Raw genomic sequence first — 5,523 nt, forward strand, 5'->3', positions numbered from 1 at the left:
TCCAAGAGTCTGAAGCTTAAGAATTCTTCGTATAACATCACGTTTACAATCTTGCTCAGAGGAAGTCATCTGCCTACATTTTTTTAATGTATGTTGGTCGACACCTTCGTAACCCTCTTGGTAATAATGAATGGGATCTCCTTTTCTTCATGTTCATGATATGGATCGAAATGATGGAAAATCCCTAATTTGAATAAGGTGAAAAAATTGTGTACCACATATGTTTGTAAAGTTTCACTTTAAAAAGATCAAATTCTGAATTTGGTGAGCAATCAACTACTGTATCTTAAAGACAGCACATACAGTTGTAGGTTTCGTTCATTGACAGATGTATCTTAAAAACAAAGCACATACTTTTGGAGACTTATTATTAGTTGTTAAAAATGACCCATTTTAACCTGACCCATTATCAACATTTTATATAAACTTGTTTATATTCTTAACTTCTAGTAGACTGCAGGAGTCAAGTTGCATGTAAAATCATAAGCAATTGTTTCTTACTTACACAAAGTGACGCATCCTAATTGACGAATAACCAAATACATTAATATTTACTACCGTCAAACTAAATGGCATCTGTTACTGCTTACCCTTTATATGGTCAGGGCCGAATCATCAAAGGTCCTATACTGCTTACCCTTTTTACTGATTATGATTTTTGGTTTAAGTTTTCCATGTTTGTAATCTACGTCTAATAAGTAATTGTAGAAATTGTAACCACCTGAAATACACATTTTGACCCACATGATTACCAGCAGACCAACACAATTCAAAACCAATAAAGCAACAATCCACGTGGGAAATATAAATAGAACTGCAGCAAAAGTCCAAAGCATAATCACAACTCCAGTACCAAGCATTATCCATCAGAAGAATAATCGAGTAAGAACAAAGACAGACGCTGACATGAGACTCTAACCCTAGACATAAACAGTACCAGAACCAATGAGGTACCTTAAAGACACATAATGATAACAACTGATAATTATCATGGCAGCCTGGTCTATCTATAACATCCTAGATATAATCCTTCACTTCAATAGAAAAGCACCAACTAACAGCCAGTGTTTTGACTATATCTCAATTTATAGACAACCATCTCACTTTCAAATAAAAAGCATAGCTCAAAATCCAGTTTAGGAATAAAGTAGGGTTTAGTGTTTAGGGTTTTGGTTCAGTGATAATAATACAATATATAATTAGCCAAAATCACATAGTTTGTAGTGGCAACAACGGTGGTGAAGGTCGAACACACCATTTACAGTGGCAGTGACGGTGGTGAACTAAGTATGGTGGCGAGAGTTAGTCAAAGTCAGATCGTTTGCGGTGGCAGTGACGGGTAAAGGAGGATCCTCATTTTCTCACTAATTCTCGGGTTACCTTGTTTTCTTACGGGTATCGAATATCTTCGTTGTTAGCCATACTCATTCACCGTTAATCTATTTCAATTTTGTTTTAAATAATGCTATTAAAATTTTCTAATAAATCAAAATGATGATATATAAATATCAAACAATAGTGCAATAGCACATTGTAGTTTTAAGTATTATAATTAACTTTTATTTTTATTATTCATGTTTAGTTCGAGTAGGGTATAAGGGTCTGGTTTATGGGCGAAGTATGCGGGTTTGTATTTAAACTCATCTCTATACCCGAAACAGCAAAAAAAAATTTTTAAAATCATCCACGACCCGAATACTCATACCCGAACCCTGTTTAAAAATATCGGGTTTCGAGTTTACTCATCGAGTAAAGGTCTTTTTGACATCTCTAGACGAAAATAGTAATGATAACTAAATTTGAGATTGGGCTGGAAAATTCTCACCATTTTTCTCCAAATTTCCTAAATTTCATTTTTAAGTTATCCACCTAATTTTAGGTTTTCCCCCGTTAAAATTGACATCAAATTTAAAACCTCAAATTCTTTCCCAAATTTCAACCCACAACTTTTATTCCAAAATTTTCTAACCATCAAAATTAAAGCAATTTTAAACCTCATATTCATATTCATTCAGTAAGCATACTCCCCTATTTCGGCATCGATCTGGTATTTGGTTTTAACGAGTAAAATAATCCGCGCTTCGCTGCGGGGTTGTTTTGATCGGTTAATTAAAGGTGACGTTTTTAGTTGGTTACGATCAGTTGGTTTATTCAGTTATTTGACGTGAAAAAAATTAAATGAATGAAAAGACAGGAAACATTTTGCTTTATATCTTAAAAGTTTATAATCATATTACGTAGATATGAACCTTTTATTAAATGCAAAGTTACAAAAAGTAATTTTTTGTATGAAAATTCATTAAGAGTTGGAAATTTGTCATAGTCTTATTCAAATGGTCACTCTAACAAAAAAAAAAAAAAATGGATCAAAACAAATTAACATCAAAATCGTCACTTTCTCTCGTTGGCTTTTTCAAAAAAAATAAAATAAAAAGTAGTCATTTTATGTATTATAATTGTGTGAACAAATGGAATTATTAATTGTACTTATAGGACTGACTAACTATATTTTTGGGCTTTAAGTTCAGTTTTATTTAGCCCAAATGTCAACAATCCACCATCCACCGCCGCCATTCTATGTTTTCGGTTAATTCGATGCCTCTCTTGTACGCCACCGTCCACACCACCATATATGTGTGTTTTGTTTGTTTCTATGTTGGAGCACTGCAAACCGCCTAAAATCGTTACAAATTCGTCGTTGGCGTTGGTTTTATGGTCAGATACGTGGGTTTCGCGAACGACTTTTAAGGTTACATCTTGAAGTAGATCAAAAACAATTTGGAACATATTTGGTAATATTTGATTTTAAATATTTTTTTTGTAGTAGATCTAGTTGAAATGGGTTATAATTGTGGAGGTGGATGGTGGTTGATGGCAGATGTCAAGGTGATCTGTGGTGGTGGCCGAAGCAGGTTGGCGGTGGTGTTTGAAGGTGGTTGTGAGTAGTGGCTGAAGGTGGTTGAAGGTATATTGGTGGTGGTTATGTGAATGGGAAAAACTTAAATTAAAACGAATGTGTAATTACTTAGTTAGCCTTATTAAGTTTACAAAAGGACTAAATTGACCCTGTGAACAGTAGAAGTCTCATGACAATTAGTATAGTTTATTTATAATCTGTTTCGAATTCACCTTCGCATAAGGGGATGATTCTCACACACTGTTTTTTAATCCTCACACACCCTTTTACGCATAAGGAGGAGTTCAAGTAAATTGTTGTGTGAGATAAAAAACAGTGAATCATCCCCCTCCGCATAAGTTAGGTATTCTTTTTATGTTTCAATTTCTAGATTGTTCAATTTATAAATTTTGTTTATTGTTAGTTGTTAAGCATATAATATGCCATATGGATGAAAATCTCCTGTTTAACCTTTGATTTGTTGTATTTAGATTGTTAATTGTTATTTCATGTTCAGACTGTTGTTACTAATGTGCTTTTTCCGTTTGCGATTGGACTCTGTATAATATTTATGTGGTTATAGGATTGTGGTTGCTATGTTTTGTGGTACGTGAGTTTCTCTAAATCTGAGTGCGTCTCTTCAAAGGATACTACTAATTGCAGGTTGCTAAAGGTTAGTTCTCCATTTGTTGCTCGCTTCAGTTTTCCTTACTTTTGGTATTGGTATGATTATATGAAACTATCACTTCAGTTTAATACTCTATGTTTATGTTTATGTTTATGTTTATGTTTATGTTTTATTAGTATCTATTTTTTTTAACTCATATAAATATGTTTTGTGTTATACATATGTTATCCCTTTTGTAAGGTTAATAAAATTGTATGAACAACAATCCAGGAAGTATGGTAGATTCATTTGATACAATTAAAAAGGTGTCTTATGCAAATATTTCATCTTGATCTTGGAATTAAAAATGAACTCTAATTTGGGTAATACTGATAAATGGGTTACAATGAAGGGGTGGGGGCTTTGTTACTTTTGGTTCATAACTATTTTGTGCAGCTCTTATGAGTTGCCAAGGTGAAACATTAATCTTAAAAACAAAAACAATCAGATGTGTCAATAAGATAAATAAAATGAATATCTATCTAAATGATTAAGGTGGTTTCCTTTCAAAAAACAAAGAGGAAGAATAACTAAGCTTTAGCTATTACAAATACGTTTAAACATGGTTTCTGCAGTCTGACCAAAACTATTTCGGTTTAATTTTCGTGTAGGGTACAATCTGTAATTAGGAGTGGAGGTGAGGTAGGACTTCCTCGCACAACTACACAATCCTCATTAGCCGATATAGGAAGCCATGGAGGTAAATAAAAATTTGTAGCAACTTCCCTTTAGTATTCAATTTAATAACATGCTATACAATTTTTAAATATAAGTAATCATAAAAAAAATTATCTGTTTCATACCATTTTTTTAATAACATTTTGTTTTACTTAAATGTATGCAATTTGTAAAGGTGTACTGCATCTTTACATTTGTATAGGTGATAGTGATTATGTGTGCCAACACTGTAAGGCAACTTTCTGATATGAGTCTTTGATCACATTTTAGATATCGAAAGCTTCATTAGCATTGTTGTCGTGAAGGGGGAAAGGTTGTTTTACCAGTGAAAAGATAGCCTCTTAATTTCAAAGATGCTTCGTTAGTTATCACTCATTTCTTAGACAACATGTGTGCTTACAATCAGCTGTTTAACATCAGTTTGTTTATGATGAAGGGTTGAATGTTTGAATGCATTATTAATCATGAGAACTTTATGAGTTTGCAACACTTCGCATAGCGACCACTGCTTGGATAAAAGGGGAAGGTTGGTTTATTAGTTCTGAAAATTCTTTTTTGGCTATTTTTGGATGTCAAGTGTCAGTGTAACAATGTGTTCATTTTTCTGTTACAGGACCAACAATTATTATATGATCTAGGGGATTATGTCACGTGGTATCTTCCTTTATATAGTCCTGTGAGGTATGAACTTTTCAATATAGTCGGATTCCTTGAAAGTTTTTTTATCATCACAAAAGTTGGATAATCAAGTCGTTCTACATACGAAAAATACAAACAACTATCATCATAGTGAAAGAGTTGCTTGTTTTCGGATTGTAAACATACATATTATGATATTAATCACTCAAAAATGGTTACCATGGGCTGATACTACTCAAAACAGCTAAAAAATGGTAGCCATTAAATAGTTGAAAAATTGCTCTGTTTGTAGGTAGTGCTTCGGGATTGAGAAGATCGCATGATGAGGTGGGGACTTATTCCTTAAGATTTCGTTTCTTTTTATTAGTTATCAATTGTTACATACTTATGTTTATTGATATTTAAAGGAGAATTATGTATTATTTCAATTTGATGTTAAAATAATTTTTTTTTTTTTTAGATGTCAGTATTTATTCCTTGAAATTATATATATATATAATATATATATATATATATATATATATATATATATATATATATATATATATATATATATATATATATATATATATATATATATATATATATATATATGTTATTGCAATATATTTTTTAGAACCTTAAAATTAGTTACCAAAGGGTC

At 31.9% G+C, this 5,523-nt stretch overlaps 1 long non-coding RNA gene across 1 annotated transcript; it reads left to right on the plus strand.

Annotated features, from left to right (window-relative positions):
• Positions 1–3,248: 3,248 nt before the first annotated feature.
• LOC139897673 (uncharacterized) lies at positions 3,249–4,843 on the plus strand. Its single transcript, XR_011776727.1, has 3 exons — positions 3,249–3,569; positions 4,175–4,263; positions 4,512–4,843. It is a non-coding gene; the product is annotated as an uncharacterized lncRNA (long non-coding RNA).
• The last annotated feature ends 680 nt before the right edge of the window (positions 4,844–5,523 follow it).

This window comes from Rutidosis leptorrhynchoides, chromosome 3 (genome assembly GCF_046630445.1).
Source record: "Rutidosis leptorrhynchoides isolate AG116_Rl617_1_P2 chromosome 3, CSIRO_AGI_Rlap_v1, whole genome shotgun sequence".
Lineage (NCBI taxonomy): Eukaryota > Viridiplantae > Streptophyta > Magnoliopsida > Asterales > Asteraceae > Rutidosis > Rutidosis leptorrhynchoides.